The sequence below is a fragment of the Vigna unguiculata genome, chromosome 7, assembly GCF_004118075.2.
Source record: "Vigna unguiculata cultivar IT97K-499-35 chromosome 7, ASM411807v1, whole genome shotgun sequence".
NCBI classification, from domain to species: domain Eukaryota; kingdom Viridiplantae; phylum Streptophyta; class Magnoliopsida; order Fabales; family Fabaceae; genus Vigna; species Vigna unguiculata.
Window position 1 is genome coordinate 16,544,308 of NC_040285.1, and position 20,208 is coordinate 16,564,515.

The window sequence follows — 20,208 nt, forward strand, 5'->3', positions numbered from 1 at the left end:
ATCACAAAAATCCAAGGTTAGCATACCATGAAGAAGAAAAGAAAAGCTTGAAAAAGTGAAGAAGTTGGCTAAGCCAAGAAGAGAGCAACAAAAAATTGGACCTTGCGGTTTTCTTTATCTTTATGATAGAAGATAATTTGGGAAAAATATATCTTAGATATTTTATTTTATATTTTTAAATAATTATCTTATTTAATTGTATCATAAAATATTAAAAGATAATAACTACCAAATCTTTTTAAATATGACAAGATCTGATGGAGCTTGGTGGATACATGAAGCTCCAAGTGCAGCGGAAATGATGGAGGAAGCATTGAAGAGGGGAAGGCAAGTTTGTAGGCTCTTGCTTGTAATGGATAGGTGAAAGGATGAATGATTTAGAGGTGGTTCTAGCCTAGGAAGGGGGCTAGAGGTAAAAAGAGTAAGCTCTCTAAAAGATGACTCTCAAGTGGCAATAGTGAGGAGTGTTCTCAACTCAAAGTGTTTATTGCACAAAAATTCAAGAGTGAGTACAATGCTGAAAAATTAAGGCTTTAATACTCAAGCCATTACACATGAGGAATCTTGACCCTTGGATGAGAAGGAGCAAGCATCTTGGCCTTTGATGCTAGCTTGAAGAAGAAGGCTTGATCTTGGCCATTGGATGATGCCTTGGAAAAGGAGGAAGCATTCCTAACCCTTGGATGCTTTAGATCCATGAGGTGTAGGAAGAAGTGTTGACTTCCACTTAGTCCACCTTGGCTCTTTTGATAGCTCATGGCCAAATCTCGTATTGGGCTTAGTCAAGCCCAATTTTATCAATTCAACTACTCATTGTCTGACTTATTATTCTAGAAAGCAAAGCCTAAAGAATGGGCCAATATTATTGCTATTCTATTGCTCTTTGAGACACCTCTTCAAATCTTCACATCTTCTTTGGCCCATGTGAAGAGTATGAGAAGTCCATGTGGGTTTGGGCCATCTTGAATGAAGCCCAATTTGATCTTTTTTTAGCATGCCCATTGTTATTGGGCCTCTTGATAGGCTTGGGCTTGAAGGTGCAAGATGGCCATGGATCGAGCCTTGAGCATGATTTGGGCCTAGGCGTTGCCCAAGCTATAAGCCTTGTTGGGATCAAATCAAGATCTTCTTGAATATTTATAGTTCCACAACAAACAAATATATCTTGAAGATATTGAATTATTTAGAAGATAATTTAAAGAGATTGCAAAGGGTTGAGACATATTGTTTAAAAGTTTCACTTTGTAAAAAGTTAATACTTTCACAATTTTCTTAAAAAGAAATCACAATTTTTACAATAGTTTAGAAACAAAATGATCAACCCTTTTACAAGACAAGGAGCACCCTTTAAATAAGAGTTCATAGGGGTCCTTTAGCAAATACAAAAACATGAAAAAGGATTAACTGGCAAACCCTAAACCTAATGTGAGAGTGAGTCTTGGCCAAGTGAAGGGAGATGATTGGTGGAGGCATTCCCATGAGGATTCTAAGCCAAAAGAGGAAGGAGACCAAGTGACCTTCTAAGGCATCTAATACTATATACAATTGGGAACTAACAAAAGGCAACATTTTCAATTGAATAATATATCTGACCTACTTCACAATTCAAATTTTTATCTACAAAAGGTAAAAACGTTGATGTGTCACTCTCTTAGCATTTTGAAGTATTAAAAAAAATGCAAAAGAAATTAAAATCGAAAGTCTTCTCAGCTTCCTCCGTCTTAATTCTTTCTCTCTCTTTCTCATTCTCTCTGCGACCGCCTTCTTTCTTCTTTCTCTCTCTTTCTCATTCTCTCTGCGACCGCCTTCTTTCTTCTTTCTCTCTCTTTCTCATTCTCTCTGGCACCGCCTTCTCACTTCTTTCTCTCTCTTTCTCTGTCTTTGTTTCTCCGCGTTCATCATGGTTTCATCTTCTTCTTTTCATCGATTTGTTTTTATATCGCAAAAAAAAGACTATGGATATGGTTTCTATTTTTTTCTGAGCTTTGTTCTGATCATCTTTTTCTGTTCATCATTATCATTTTTTTTACTTTACAGGCTTCAACTGACGCTTACAAAGACATGCATATGAGATTTGCCGTTCATCTATCCATTTTTGTTGTGGATATCTTTTTTTTTTGGTTTCTCAAGCTAACTGGTATTTTTCTTTATGTTTTTTCCAAAGATCTAATGGTTTCTTTGGTTGATCTTATTTTTCAAGTGTGTAAATGCTTGAAATGAAGAGTACAACCACAAACATCTTTTTTAAGCAGCAAAAAATCGAGTATGGAGATGCTTTTTCTATTTTTCTTACATTTCATCTGTTCATCTTCTTCTGTTCATCATGTTTGTTTTGTTTACAGGCTTCAACTGACGCTTAAAAAGACATGCATATGAGATTTGTCGTTCATCTGTCCATTTTTGTTGTGGATATCTTTTTTTTTTGGTTTCTGAAGCTAACTGGTATTTTTCTTTATGTTTTTTACAAAGATCTAATGGTTTCTTTGCTTGATCTTATTTTTCAGTGTGTAAATGCTTGAAATGAAGAGTACAACCACAAACCTCTTTTTTAAGCAGCAAAAAACCGAGTCTGGAGATGCTTTTTCTATTTTTCTTACATTTCATCTGTTCATCTTCTTTTGTTCATCATGTTTGTTTTGTTTACAGGCTTCAACTGACGCTTAAAAAGACATGCATATGAGATTTGCCGTTCATCTGTCTATTTTTGTTGTGGATATCTTTTTTTTTTTTGGTTTCTCAAGCTAACTGGTATTTTTCTTTATGTTTTTTACAAAGATCTAATGGTTTCTTTGCTTGATCTTATTTTTCAGTGTGTAAATGCTTAAAATGAAGAGTACAACCATAAACCTCTTTTTTAAGCAGCAAAAAACCGAGTATGGAGATGCTTTTTCTATTTTTCTTACATTTCATCTGTTCATCTTCTTCTGTTCATCATCTTTCTTTTGTTTACAGTCTTCAACTGAAGAATACAAACACATTCATCTGATATTTTCCTTTGGTCTTCTTTTTCTTTTGTCGAAACCTTTTTTTTTTGGTTTCTCAACCGAACTGGTATGGTTCTTTATGTTTTTTACTGAGATCTAATGGTTTCTTGGCTTCATCTTATGTTTCAGGTTTTTAAATGCTTGAAATGAAGAGTACAACCATAAACATATTTTTTAACCGGCAAAAAATCGAGTCTAGCGATGCTTTATATATTTTTCTGAGCTTTCTGCTGTTCATCTTCTTCTGTTCATCATGTTTTTTTTTACAGGCTTCAACTTAAGAGTACAAACACATGCATTTGAGATTTTCTGTTCATCTTATGTTTCTTTTCTCGATATCTTTTTTTTGTTTGCTTTCTCAAGCCAACAAATATGTTTCTTTATTTTTTGTTCTCAGTTGTATTTGATTTTTGGCTTCATCTTAAGTTTCAGTTTTTTTAATTCTTCAAATGAAGATTACAACCACAAACATCTTTTTTAAACCGCAATAAATCGAGTCTGTAGATGCTTTCTATTTTTTTCTAAAATTTCTTCTGTTCATGTTCTTTTGTTCATCATTTTTCTTTTGTTTAAATGCTTCAACTAACGAGTACAAGCACATGCATCTGAGATTTTCCGTTCATGTTATGGTTCTTTATGTTTTATTATTAATTGTAATTGATTCTTTGCTTCATCTTAACATTCAGTTTTTTTAATTCTTCAGATCAAGAGTACAACCACAAACATCTTATTTTAACCGCAAAATACCGATTCTAGAGATGCTTTATATTTTTTTCTGAGCTTTTTTCTTTTCATCTTCTTATGTTCATCATTTTTCTTTTGTTTAAAGGTTTGATCTCTAGACTACCAACACATGCATGTCAGCTTTGTTCATGTCGTAATTTGTTTTTATTTTTAATTTTTTTTCGACTATTTCTTTAAATTTTTCACAACTCTGTGTATTCTGTTCTGATTGCCACTTTCCATTTTTCACGACATTTCAAATATTTTTAGATATTTTACTTTATGTCAAAAAAACAGTTCACAAATCTTAAATTTGTAATTTTAATTATTTATTTATTTTATTATTTCAACCCTATTATCTTTTAAATCGTACTTTTTTTTCACTTTTATATTCACAATTAATTGCAAAAATTATGATGCACGCTTCACCTGTAAGTACGGACCCTACCAAAAGGAATGACTTATCCTTTTCTCTTTCTATATATTTGCAACAGTAATGACTTTTCGTTTTCTCTTTCTATATATTGGCGACTACATACTGACAAATCTTATTTTTGTTGTGTGACCCATTATCTTCTGTTGAAATTATTCTTCATACCCACTCTTTTCTCAAACAATGGAATCCGTGCGCACACCACAAGCCATACTTTCAGGCAAAATGCTTGGCGGATTCGTGACTATGTTTTTGAAAGACCAGGTATTTTTTTTATTCCTTCACATTCCTTTGTATTCTTTGTTTGTATTTCTTTATTCTAAACTTCCTTATCTTTCAAGGATTTTGGACACGTCGACCGACTCTTCATAATACGTAATATGAAGGACCTTGGTTCACAGTGGACCATTGTTGATTACGACAGGAATGTTCATAATGTTACGTACAACATGAATATTCACACTCCAATGATCACCCAAGGCTGGAATGATTTAATATCTTTTTATGCAGATGAGTTTGACAAATTGGTTGTCTTCAAATATTTTGGAAATTCGTCTTTCCAACTACACGTCTCTAAACATGTTTGCGACTCAACATTGAAAGCCAACTTCTTCAACCATCTTCCTATTCGTCGTCCTCTACATACTTCAAACTTAAAGCATTTTGAAGTTCAACTATCAACATACTACTGTCGAGCCAGCCACTTGGTTAGTTTTAATTTTTTTGGATTATTTATTTACATGGCTTCTTAATAAGTAAGATATTTTATCCTTTTTGTTGCAGTATTTGAAAAAAGAATTTGCCACTTATTTTAAAAGCAGTGGTCTTAGATCTATTGTTCTACACGGACCAAGGGGAGAAGTCGAATGTAAATTGATCATAAGACGTAATTCTGTTAAGATTGGAACTGGCTAGAAAACTTTTTGTAATCTTCATCAACTTTCTGCAGATGATCATCGTGAGGTTTTTTTTGAAGTTGAAGGTCACACAACAGCCAACCATATCAAAGTTTTTTATCCATTAATCTGGTTTTAAGTTATAACATTTTGTATATTGTTTTTGTTAATCTTCTTTTATATATATATATATATATATATATATATATATATATATATCAATATATAAGAAGATTTTAAGGTGAATTATATTTTGTATGCACTTATAACATATATTACTCTCTGTGTTTGCTTTTATACATTTAGTGTGTATGAAGTTAATTGTTTTTTTCGTTTTATGTTGACGAGTTGTGTAGATTTTTATCAAATACATTAATCACTAATATATTTTTATAAAATAAATCTATTACATTTAAATCAATACTTTAAACAAAATATCAATTATTGTTAATTACATATATAATTTTAATGTTACACGTCATTAAAAGACATAAAATATTACTCATTATTTATTTGCAGAGAAGACATCAAAATATTTAAATTTTTAATTTGTAATATTAATTTAATTTAATATTACAATAAATAATCCTTTTAATTAATTTGAAATCACCCTGTCTATCAGTATTCCCCGCATTAATTACTCCACTGCTCGAGGTATGATGATTGAACTCCTCGATCATCTGCAGCACTCATTCATTATTTCAACTGATTCAGCCGATTAAATTAATTACCATTTCTTTTTCCACGAGACGTTTAAATATTTGAAATGTTTTTCTCATTATGTTTTTCACTTCTCACGAGAATGATGATTGCACTGTCTATTGTCGCGTCCTACTTATCTCAGTCTCCAGACTCTTCCATTGTCTGGTGTATATTTGTTTCATTAATATTTTTTGCAGGATGAAAGTAATTAACATTTCAGAGATCATCAAATTTCCACTTATCTTCTCTGTTTCACCTTAACACCAGTACACTGCGATAACAAGCCATCCTCTGCCATTTCAAGAAGTTCTTATTCATTACAGAAAGGTATGACTGTTAAACCCTTTTATGAACTATATTTCTCTTCATCTCCTATATCTTCTCGCCATATTTCTTTCTCGCCATATTCTATGCATGTTTTTATAAGCAAACTTTTTTATAATCGGTTTTGATCTTCATCTTCATTTCATTTTTCTAAGCAGACGTTTCTATAAGCAGTGGTTTTTATAATCTTTTCTGTTCATCTTTCTCTAATTTTTGTAAGCAGTCGTTTTTATATTCGGTTCTGTTCATCATCTTTCTTTCATTTTTTAAAACAGACGTTCTTATAATCTGTTATTTTCATCATCTTTAACAATTTGTTTTACATTGTTAGAGTGTGTTTAATTTATTTTTCCAAAAACAAACCTATTTTACCAATTTTACAGATGACCACTAAGCAATGCATCTTTGGTGAACAATCCATACTTGGCGCAAAGTGGAAGGGTGGATTCTTTACTATTTTCATGGAAGACCAGGTTTTTGTGAACTTGCTTCTTATACATTATTTACCATCATTGTTCTCCGATATCCTTTACTAATTTTTGTTTATATTGGTTTTATTTTGAAGGATTTTGCGTTCGTCAATCGTTTGTTTGTCATTCAATTAGGCAATGAACTGGGGCCACGTTGGACTATTTCTGATAAAAAAGGCCATGTTCACCATGTTACCTTCAACATGAATACCTATGGTCCACGAATTACTGATGGCTGGGTTGATATAAGAAAGTTTTATCAAGTCCAACCACCTTAACTATGTTATTTAAGGCATACTGGGAATTCTGCTTTTGAAATACACTTTTACGATCATTGTTCAGAATCAACTATCCATAAATTCCTAAGTCATGTTCGAACAAATGCTCCTCTGATAAGGTCCAAGTTAATTCATTTTGAGTTCCGGCTTTCTAAGTACAACTGCAAAGCAAGCTTTCTGGTGACTTTTTTTATCTTCTTTTTCGATCATTGAATACAATCTGTACACAAAACTTCATTTATTCTTTTTAACCTTGACACATACAAAATCATTTATTTTTGATATTATTTCTTATATTTTTTATTTTCAGGGTTTAAATTCAGACTTACGTCAATATTTTGCCAACACTCAGTTCTCACACATTGTGCTTTACGGTCCAAAGGCACGAGTTGAATGCAAGTTGTTGATTAGACCTAGATCAGTCAAGATAGGAAGTGGATGGAAACGTTTTCGTGAAGTTCATGGACTGGAGGAAAAAGATTTAATTCTTTTTGAGGTTGACGGTCAACAAGCAAGCAATGATGTCAATGTTCTTCTTAATATAAATGATTATTATCATCCGCTATGAAGAATCTATAAACAATATTACTTAACAGATTGATAATCTGTATTTTTTGTATCAACTTTAGTTGTTTATTATGATATTATATATATGTATATGTTTTAGTATGTGTATTTTGAACTTCTGCAAAGTTATTTACTCATACCTGCTCCATATCTTCTTCCATATACGAAAATCTGTGGCATTTAATTATTGTCAGACACAAATCATATCATGTCTCTGCGTTTTAAAATTTTTTATATTTATTTAAATATATCACTTTCCAGAACATTTTTCATACACATCCCTTATAATACTTTTATAATATTTTATTTCAATGTCTATTGATATGACATTTTGCACTGCTTCATTATGTTTCTTTATCTTTCACCTTCCACGAGATTTCTTCTGCTATAAGCATCCATCATTTCATTAAATATTTAATTGTACTATTTATATTTCTTTTTATTTTCTTTTTTTACGTTATTAACTTAAATAATCCAACATAGTGGCTTCTCCTCGAAGTTTCTAACAAAGTTCCTTCTCCTAGAAGATTCTTTGGCTTTTCTACACCACACTTTTATTTGACTTTTTGTAGAGATCCAACACAGTTTCTTCATCCAGAACACGTTTCACATCCATTCATGTATTCTTACAAGCCATTAGCGTTTCCACTCATCACAGGTATGTACTTCATTTGTTTTATGTACAAATATAGTAGTCTTGCTGTACAGACGAAATGATATGAGATTTGCAGTTCTGAAATTTCGTCTAAGACATTATCGTTTGCTATCACTTTTTTCTACATTTCCTCTTTCATGAATGCATAAGAAACTAGGATGTATTTGCAGTTTTTGATTCTTTCCACATTACTGTTTCAATTAATTGTTCACTACTTAATCCATCACGCCAACAATTTTTTTATTCACTTTCAAGTCATCTGCTTCATGCTTTATTTTCATCAGAATGCTTCTCTCTTAATTTTTCTTTTCTATGAAACCTGTCAATAAATCAATATGAATACTTAATTTCTTCTGACATCAATAGCTGTTTTCTGCAGGTTTCACCAATATATATTCGCATGACTTCTGTCAAAACGTTGGTACTCCATGTTTGAAGAGTCCTTATTTGAATATATTCTACTTTTTGCTTTCTTCTATCATTTCAAAAATTGCCATATCCATGTTTTGATTAATCGTTACACTTCTTTTACTCTCCTTTGACCAATAAAAAATAGATTCTGATAAAGTTATTATTTCAACCTTTTTTTGGTATTTCTTTACTTTAGTTGTATGAATTACAATTTTGTCTTATTAGTTCCTTATTTCTCTATGTAAGTATAAATATGTCTCGAATCTAATCCTAACTTTTTTACTTTTCATTTTTCAATATTGTTGTTGTGAGTTCAACATGTCTCTCTGTGAAGTTCCAAACCAAAGCCAGAGCGTAAGCGAAGTACGTCCCCAGAAGGAAAATTGGAATATTATCGTTAGGGTCATTCGTTCATGGTTAGTTCCTGATTTCACTAAACAGAGGTGTCCTTTTTCCATGGAGTTCGTTATTCAAGACAAAGAGGTTATTATTCATGTTATTCTTTAAATTCTTCAATCACACCTACTTTCGTTTACAAATTTGTATGAATTAAATATTTGTATGCTAAACATATTTATACTTAAATTTATATATGTTCTTTTTATCTATTTCAGAGTTCTAAAATACATGCTTCAATTAGACGTACTCTAATTTACAAATTTCAGAATGAGATTTTTGAAGGCCATGTTTATGCCATACAAAATTTCAGTGTTGCTCCGAATTCTGGAATATACAGAACAACACACCACCCTTATAAGATAAATTTTCAGTTTGGTACAAAAGTTTCTTTGCTTAATGTTAATTTGGTTCCTGATATGAAACCACAATACACACCTTTGTCCTTATTGGCAACCACTGCATTTGATACTGATTATTTAGTTGGTAAGTCAATCTTTTTAGTTCCAATACTATTAATATTTTTATTAATAAACATTTATTGTTAAAGTATATGATTTAACATTTATGAATTGCATTTTAGATATTTTGGGATTACTGGTCGGAGTGGGGACTGAAAGAGAATTGCAAGTTGATGGAAAGACAACAAAATTAAATGTCATAGCAATAGAAGTTGATGGGTATTCTATATCTATACTATACTAAATTCCTTTTATATTTCTTTTCAAATAACCATTTGACATAACATTTTTTTAATCTTTAGTATACTATACTAAATTCCTTTTATATTTCTTTTCAAATAACGATTTGACATAACATTTTTTTAATCTTTAGGTTTCGAATAGAGTGTACTTTGTTTGGTATTTATGTGGATGAACTAAATGTATTTCTTTCAAGTGGAGAAGTACAAAATGCTGCTGTAAGTATAGAATTTGCGAAAGTCAAAACTTTTCAAGGTAAAATTTTGTTATTACTTTTACAAAGTACTTTGTACTACTTATTCCATGTTACTCTCACATACACTATATTTTTAAATATAGATAAGGTTCAAGTTCAAAATTGTAAGTTCTGCACCCGTATTAAGTACAATGTTAACTTCAAGGAAGCATCTGAACTGAAATCAAGGTAATATTGAAATTGTTCTTCAGTTTATTCGAACTTTATAATCCATTTTTGTAACAATATATTCGGTACTTTGTAACGCAAATTATCCTTCATTTGCTCAACTTGATATTTCAGTTGTACATACATTCAATAATAGATTTATTGTTTATGAGAACAACTATATTTTCTTTTGCATAGAATGTTTGAGAACAATGAATCTCCCTCTCAAAGATTAACGCAACTTTCTTAGACTTCCAAAAATACTGTCGAAGAGGACTTTTTAACACTTACACCTAAGACCACCATTCAAGGTCTAAAAGATTGTAAAGAGGTTAGAATAGATTTTTGTATTATTGTGCAATTTTTGTTATTCACAATAATCTCTTGATTAATGTTTTTTATATTGAAAGGTCACCACTTACATATTGTTTGGAACAATTAAGCATATCTTGGTTGACGATGACTGGTGCTATACTGCTTGTGTGTGCAACAAAGTTGTTTATCCAGATTCCAAGATGTTCTTTTGTGAGTAGTGTAACTGCATGTTATAAAAGTCTTTCCAAGGTTAACTAATTGTTTTTTAATATTAATGTAAATTTAAAACAACATTGTAATTACAACTTTTGTTCATTAATTTTTTTTTTCAATTTTCAGATATAGGATTAAGATCCGAGTTATTGACTCGTCCGATTCAACCACATTTGTCCTCTTTGATAGGGATGCAACTACCCTTTTCAAAAAAACTTGTGCTGATATGTTAAACACTCATGATAAGGTATACTCTTCAATATATCCACTTATATATTTAATTACACAATGTTTAATTCTTTTGTTTTTGTAGATGAATTCTTCTGGAAATTTGCCTAAGCAGTTTGATGAGTTAGTTGATAGAAGTCTGCTTTTTAAAGTGGAAAGTAGGAACGATCAGAATTTCAAACTTGAGCAGTCTTTCAGAGTGAAGAAAATATGTGTTGACGATGATATAATTGAGAAATTCAATGATTCTTCGTTGAAATCTGTGGTAAGATATAATTTACGATCAAATTTGTTACATTATAATCTCATTATAATGCAATTATCTTTTTCTTTTTTTTAATCTCAATATTTATACCTATTTGAAGGATGTTTATGCTAGGAATGGTGAGTTTAGCAGGGAAAAAATGCGTATAGTCAATGAGTCCACCGTTAATATTTCAGAGGTATACAAATTATATAAATGTTTTTCACATGATGTAGTTTTTTAATACTTTTAATAATGTTATTCAATTTTGAACATGTACTGTAGGATTTATTAGTCCGATTTACCAAAGAAACAATTGAGTGTGGATCCCAATCACCTGAAATAATCCAAGATAATCCAACCAACGATGATGCTAACAGTTCACATAAGAGAGAATCTGGAAAGAAGACTGCATCACTTGAATCCATCGAAGAAGACAATGTTCCATTGAAGCTTTTAAAAAGAAATATTAAGAAGGAAAAAGCAGTGATTTGAGATCTGATTTTAGTTATTCTATTTCAAGACAATTTTTTTTATGCCTTTCATTTTGGGAATGTAATATGTCTACGCATCGTTTTGTCTTTAATTTCATCTGAACTACAACTTCTATGTTAAATTTCATCTTTAATTTCATTTGAACTACAACTTCTATGTTTAATTTCATGATAACAATATTATGCGCTTTTGAGTTACATTATTTAGATTTTTATTTATTTCATACGCTGGTCCACAAGATATTGTTGACATTTTTCAATTTTTGTCAACAAATATGACTACCAGGTACATCAAAACTTATGAAAATTGATTTCATTTTGTAGCATGATGTAATGAAAGTCGTAAATAACATATCTTTTGTGAAAAAGATCTTTTGTTTAAACTTGTGTGACTCATAAATAAGATATATCCATTTTTTCTGATAACAGAATTTATAAATGTCTATTTTTCATAATATTAACTTTTCATAATATTAACTTTTCATAAATAAGATAAATATGGCAAAACAATTATCTGTTGACAGATTTTAAGTTGTCACAACAGAATTGGATGCCATATACAATTTTTATTGACTATTTTTTTTGACTTATCTTCTGTTAATTACTAACTTATTAAACATTGTACAATATAATTGAGATATTTTTATACAAAAAGTACGAATGAAATATTATATTTTTACGTATAATATTATATATTACAGAAGTTCATTTTTGGAAATTTGTTATTGGTATATATTACATATATTATATTATGATATTGTGTAGCATAATAGAATAATTTAATATATCTTTAATGACGTTATATCTTTTTAATGTTTTATTCTGTTATTATCGTCTTCCCGTTTTCCAATGCAGTAATAATTACATTACTGTTGAAGAATCTATTTGTAATTGTCCCGTCTTTTCATGTGTCATTTGTCTTCTATAAATAAATATTCATCTCCATTCTACCATGAAGATTAAACTTCAAGATCAGTTCAATCATATTCTACATTCTTCCAACTTTTACTCTACTATCTCTCTCAAAGTCCAAGCAAATGGAAAACAACTTCAATGAAGATGACATTATTAATAGAATGAGTAGGTACCAGTTCTCTATTATTCACCTTCAGGACGAGGTAAGTTCATTGTCAAATTTTTCAGACATATTTTCTTTTACAAGATTTCTTCTACTCTTTTTATTTGTGTGACGGATTTCTTCTTCTCTTTTACAATATCCTGATTTTAACCTTAACTAATCCATTTTTTCTTTAAAAAATTCTCTCTTTGGAGGTTGTTGGTTTTGTGGATCGTGTATTCGCCATTCTTTATGATGACGATCTTGAGCGTCAATGGACTTTAAGAGATGAAGAAGGGAATAGACATGTGGTTACTTATAACAAGAATTTACAAAAACCAATGCTAATTGGAGGATGGACTGAATTAAGGCACATATATGAACTTCACGATTTCCACACTATTTATTTTGGATATGTGGGTGATTCTTGCTTCCACGTCACTGTTTTTCCCAGTAAATGCAAACCTTTGTCTATTGCACGTTTTCTTAAAAGAATTGAGGCAGATCAACCCTTTTCAATGGACCGAAGTTGCATTTCTTCATATTTCTGAATCCAAATCAATGCAATGCCAGCCATCTGGTGAGATTTATTTCATATTTTTTACTAAATGGATGTTTATTTCATATTTTTATTTATGTTTCCAAATTATTTTAAAAATTTAATCCATATACTAATTTCATTAATACTTTATGTATGTTTTAGGATTTGCCAGCTGATTTTGGCAATTATCCTTGTCAAGGAAGATTTAAATACATTTTTCTTTATGGACCGCGTAAAACAGTGAAGTGCAAACTACTGTTGAGAAATCATCCTAAGAAGTCTAGCAAAATTGGAAGTGGCTGGAAGGAATTTTGTACTGCTCATGGATTTCATCAAACTATTGACTTGGTGTTTGAAGTGGACCACATGAAAAGCAATCAGAATGTCAAAGTGCTAACATATTGTAATTTTTAATTTACAGTTAGTATAAATAGTTTTCTTTTTATTTCTGCCACTTATGTAGTTTTCAACCTAGAAGTTTTTTTATTTTCAGCAATGCATATGTATAGTTCTACCTTCTTATCAATGAAATCTCTTTGAAGCTTCTCTGAATTTCTCTGAAAGATGAAAAGTGATACATGTTATGGTATGATATTCATAAATAAAATTATTTTGTTCTATAATTCAAATGAAATATATATGATGCAATTGAAAGATTAATAGTTGGATGAATAATGAAAAGTTCTCTGTTCTATAATCCTATGTATGGATGTATGTTGCTTTAGTATGTGCATACACTGACTGTATGTTATCATTTTCACACATAATGAGGTTAAGATTGCAGATACTTCCTATCAAACAGTCCTCTTTGTTGTACTATATATAGTAGTGCATAAAAAAGACGTCTGATTGTACCTACATAAAAAGCAAATGTTTTGTTAGTTGCAAGAACAAATCAACTCTAAAATAAGTGCTATATATATGAATGATTCTAATATATTAACACTCAACACTGCATGCTCTTTGTATTTTTAATGTTTCTCTTCTGAAACAAGTGCTTTCTATTATAATTACAAATATTTCTGTTTCCACAATTGTGATTAGAGGTACAATCTAGACCAAAAAGTTTAACAAAGACATTCACCAATATAGTAATAAAACAGTAAACACTTTTCCATCCATTGAGTCAACTTACCTTTATTTTTGCTTCTTCCATTGTAACCTTTGAAACTATTCCCTAACATTTTGGTACTGTAATGGAGCAAAACGATTGTAAAAAGGCAAGGTTGAGAAGGAAACTGGTGCTACAACAAAGGTTCAATGCAAGAAGTAATCAACATTCATGTAAGTCATTAACATCTTACTTAAAGCATTTATCTTTTCTAATTCTTCATCAATAATTTATTTAAAAATGATGCATTTGTATGTTTGTATGTTTTTTTATGTTGCATATGACAAAGAAGAGAATGCAAGAAAGAAAACTAAATTTGTAAACCATTCTTCTCAAAGTAAACAAATCTCAGGTTTTCTTTTTATATATATATTTGTAAATGTATGTTTTGGATTGTAACTTCACAACACAGATGCATACTCAAACATCTTTGTTGTTTTAATCACAGATAAACCAACTGTATCTCAAAGATCATTTCAGAAAAATATAGACAGGAATCCATTACAATAGTTGGATATTAGTAAGTTTTTTTTTCTAAGCTATATCTTTACAGATTGTTGTTAAATGAATCAATGAAGTATTGTTGTTTATTTCTTTAATAACAATGCTTCTACAATAATCCTTTTCCAGATGTTGACAACAACAACAACAACCTTCAGAATATGAATTCAATATTTCACAGACAAATTGGTCAGTTTTGAAGTTCTTCCAATACTTAATTTTAACATTGTTTATGAATAATATTAATTCCGTCTCACTTTTAACTAACCTTCGTTTCAATGCAGTAATTGTCAACAATTTTTCAAGTTGTTCAAGTACTTTAATTGAACAACAAATCACTTCACAATCTGCAACTTCTACTTTAACATACCATAGTCCTTTCGGTATATTTCTACATTCATCTTAATTTCTTATATACCTATTTAAATGACAAATTTAAAATTTATATCAATGTTTTTGAATGACTCCAGCTTTTAACAATAACAGACAGAGAAATTATGGACAAAATAATTACAATTCTAGTGGAGGTAAGTACATTTGGATTCATACTCACAATGCCAATGTAGGTAGGATAATTGTTTTCTGTTGTTTTTCGTAGGTGGGAGATCAGAGGTTGTAAATGATTCACATTCTGTTTCTAAGAATAAAGTTGTCAAATATCCTTTTTAAGTCATACAATCACTTCAAAACAGATCCAATTTTGATGATGAAACAACAACACAACATAATTCTTCAGACACAACAAATGATGATTCAACAACGATAAGAGATGATGGTAATTCAGATATTAAACTTATTGATGTTAATATAAATTTCTTTGAAATCATTAATTAATTTTCATGTTACTAATATTGAAGAACATACTACAAGTACTACAACTACAAACGAATTGTATTGCAAAGGAGAGTTACAAGGTACATAATCTCCAACACAATTGTATATAACTGCAGATTAAAATATACGCATTTTCATGCTAATGTTTTGTAATGATGTTCAGAACTGCTCAATATTGGAGAACCTTGCTTGGAATGCCAATACTGTAAAGCTCAACTTTGGTATGAAGAAAGAGCAGAAAAATGTAACACCTCAAAGGAAGTTGAATTCTCATTGTGTTGTCAAAAGGGAAAAGTCCAAATTCCACTATTAAAAATACCACCTAATCTTCTTGAAGGTTTGTTAAATGGTGAAGATCAGAGAAGCAAATCATTTCTACAAAACATAAGAGTATACAATAGCATGTTTTCATTTACTTCAATTGGTGGTAAGATTGATAATTCAATGAACAATGGTTCTGCTCCACCACAATTTATTTTGAATGGACAGAACTATCACCGTATTGGCAGTTTATTGCCAGAGCATGGATCAAAGCCAAAGCCAAAGTCAAGCATTTCAAGTCAGTGAATATATTAACTAATTTAATTATATGAAATATTTAAATACATGTGTTGACATGTATTCTCTTTATTATTTTTTAGTTCAAACACCAAGGAATCTGTTATAGATGAATCATTGGTTGTTGATTTGATTGAAATGATTGACAATCACAATGTTCTTGCGAAATCTTTTAGAAGAGTAAGAGATTTGTCACTGGAACATATGGAATCAGATTTCACGCTAAGACTATTTAGAGGCAGAAACTAAGACCCTAGAGTCTACAATACACCTTCATGTGATGAAATAGCTGCACTTATAGTTGGTGATTTTGGCAATATGGATGTAGGCAGAGATATAGTGGTCAAAAAATGTTCTGGTGAATTAACCAGACTGCACGAAACTCACACAGCTTTCATTCCACTGCAATATCCTTTCATGTTTCCATATGGAGAAGATGGTTATCAAGAGGATATCCCAATAAGAGAATCTCATTCAAAAACAAAATCCAGGGTAAGAGTTAGAATTTCTTTGCGAGAATTTATTGCCTTTAGAATACAATAAAGAGCTGTAGAAGCAGGAAATATTGTGAATGCATGCAGATTGTTCCAACAGTTTCTGGTCGATTGCTATACAATGGTTGAAGCCCAAAGGTTGTCATTCATCAGAGCTAATCAGAAGTTAATTCGCTGTGATATTCTTAATGGATTACAAGAAGCTCTTAATAGAGGAGAGACAGATCCTTCTTTAATTGGAAGACGTATTGTCTTGCCTGCTTCTTTCACTGGTGGTACCAGATACATGTTCAACAATTGTCAAGATGCTATGGCAATTTGTAAAAAATTTGGATATCCGGATTTGTTCATTACTATAACATGCAATGTGAATTGGAGTGAAATAAAAGAATTTGTCTTACCAAAAGGCTTATCAGCTTCGGATAGACCTGATATTGTATGTAGAGTGTTCAAGATGAAGCTGGATGAAATGATGACAGATTTTAAGAAAAAGGACTTCTTTGGAAAAAGCACTGCAGGTATGTTATATATGAAGTAATATACATTATATAAATTTATATTAAATTAGATTTTGAAAAGTATATTTATTTTTTATTTATATATGCAGGAATGTACATAGTAGAATTCCAAAAAAGAGGTTTACCTCATGCACATATACTTTTATGGTTGGATGGAGAAAGCAAGTTGAAGAATTCAACTGATATTGATAAAGTAATATCAGCTGAATTGCCAAATTCTGATTTGTACCCCAAATTGGAAAAAGTTGTCTCAAGTTACATGATTCATGGACCATGCGGACCTGTAAGACATAATTCACCTTGCATGAAGGAAGGAAGATGTTCTAAATTTTATCCAAAAAAATTCACATCTTCGACTTCAATTGATGAAGAGGGATATCCATGCTATAGAAGACTTGATAATGGTAGATTTGTTGAGAAGAATGGAATTAAGCTGGATAATAGAAGTGTTGTTCCTTACAATCCACCACTTCTAATGAGGTATCAAGCACACGTCAATACAGAGTATTGCAACAAGACCAATTCAATAAAATATTTGTTCAAATATGTGAACAAAGGTCCCGACATAGCTACTCTTAAAATAAGCAACAACTCTGCACAGTCTGAAAAATCAACCATTATTGATGAGATCAAAAGGTATTACGATTGTAGGTATTATCACCATGTGAAGCTGCTTGGAGAATATTTGCTTTTGATATCCACCACAGATGGCCTCCTGTTCAGAGATTGACCTTTCATCTTCCTGGCCAACAATCAGCTTTGTTTAAAGATGATGATGATATTAATGTGGTCTTCAACAGATAGAAAATGCTAACACAATGTTTCTAGCTTGGTTTGAGGCTAATAAAGTTTATGAGGAAGGAAAACAATTGACTTATTCAGAATTTCCAAGAAAATTTGTGTGGTTTGCCAAAGAAAAAGAATGGAAACCAAGGAAGAAAGGCTACAACATTGGTAGACTTACTTATATTCCTCCTGGTTCTGGAGAACTTTATTATTTGAGGATATTACTGACCATTCAAAAAGGTTGTATTGATTATCAAAGCATTAAGACAATTGATGGAAAGTATTATGAAACATACCAAGAAGCTTGCTATGTTTTGGGATTGTTGGCTGCAACAAAGAATATATTGATGCAATCAAAGAAGCAAGTGAATTTGCTTCTGGGTATCAACTTAGAAGATTATTTGTTACTTTGTTGTCGATGAATACAATTTCTAAACCAGATATAGTTTGGAATTCTACTTGGAGTATCTTATGTGATGGAATTTTGTACCAAAAAAGGAAGGAGATGAACTTACCAGGTATTTTATATATATATTTTTTAATTTGCTATACATATATATTTTAATTGTATTATTTACTTATTGCATGTCTTCAAATTTAGACTGCTGAATTACAAAAACTATGTCTGTTGGAAATAGAGGAAATGCTAATGTCAAATGGTAGAAGTTTGAAAGATTATCCTTCATTACCTGAACTTGATCTTTCAGATGTACATACATTCAATAATAGATTTATTGTTGATCTGCAATATAATAAACAAGACATGGCGAAAGAACATGACAGTTTGTTTAAAGCACTGAATGATGAACAAATTCATGTATATCAGGATATCATGACAGCAGTTCTTTCAAAGAAGGGAGGATTCTTTTTCTTATATGGCTATGGTGGTACAGGTAAGACTTTTATGTGGAAGACATTGTCGGCTGGTCTAAGAAGTAAGGGCATGATTGTTTTGAACGTAGCATCAAGTGGAATTGCTTCTTTATTACTTCCTGGTGGAAAAACAGCACACTCTACCTTTTGCATCCACTGTTAATTAATGATGAATCAACTTGCAACATAGCACAAGGTAGTCTTAGGGCAAAACTTCTTATGGCAACCAGTTTGATTATCTGGGATGAAGCACCAATAATGAATAGAATCTGCTTTGAGGCATTTGATAGAACACTAAGAGATATTATGCGAAATGTTAATGATGCCAATAAAGACAAACCATTTGGTGGCAAAGCAGTTGTGTTGGGAGGTGACTTTAGACAAATTCTACTAGTTATCAAAAGAGGATCTAGGTTTGATATCATAAAATCATCAATCAACTATTCAGAGTTATGGAATTGTTGTAAAGTGTTAAAGTTATCCAAGAACATGAGATTAAGTACTACATCAAATACTGAAACAGCCAATGATATTCAAGAATTTACTGATTGGATATTGAAGATTGGAGACGGGAAAATGGATCTAAATGAGAATGGTGAGTGCATGGTTGAAATTCCAGAACAGATCCTGATTACAAACACAGATTTACCTTTATTGCCATTGGTTGAATTTGTCTATCCTCAATTTGTGGTTAACATGTTGAATCCTAATTATTTTGATGATGGAGCAATTTTATGCCCAACAAATGATTCTGTAGAGCAAGTAAATGATTTCATGTTGTCTTTAATTGGTGGTGAAGAGGTGACTTAGTTAAGTTCAGATACACCTTGCCAATCTGATGAACAAGATGAAGTGCAATTTGAATGGTTTGCATCTGATTTTTTAAATGATATCAAATGTTCAAGGATACCAAATCATAAACTGAAGTTGAAAACAGGTGTTCCAATTATGCTCTTGAGAAACATTGATCAAGCGAAAGGTCTATGCAATGGCACAAGATTGCAAGTCAACCATTTAGGCAAGAATGTAATATGTGCAACTGTAATTACTGGAAAAAACATTGGTGACAGGATTTTTATACCAAGAATGGATTTAGTGCCATCTGATTCAGGGTTGCCTTTCAAATTTCAAAGAAGACAGTTTCCGATATCTTTATGCTTTGCAATGACGATTAACAAAAGTCAAGGACAAACACTTTCTATAGTCGGCTTTTATCTTCCACAACCTGTATTCACACATGGCCAACTATATGTTGTTATTTCTAGAGTCAAAACCAAAAGAGGATTGAAAATACTTATATTGGATGAAGATGGAAAGGTAACAAACACAACTAAAAACGTTGTGTACAAAGAAATTTTTGAAACTCTTTGAAAAGAAATCAATTATAGGTATGTCATTTCTAATTTTTTTTTTCATTTCAAAACTGTTATAAATATATATCAATTGATTTATGTTATTTTTTGCCATGTAGGAAAATCATGGTACAGAAAAAGTTGAA

General features: G+C 30.9%; 1 pseudogene; it reads left to right on the forward strand.

The window, feature by feature from the left end:
* The first annotated feature begins 10,142 nt into the window (after positions 1-10,142).
* Positions 10,143-19,520, forward strand: LOC114191229 (annotated as a pseudogene).
* Positions 19,521-20,208: the final 688 nt, after the last annotated feature.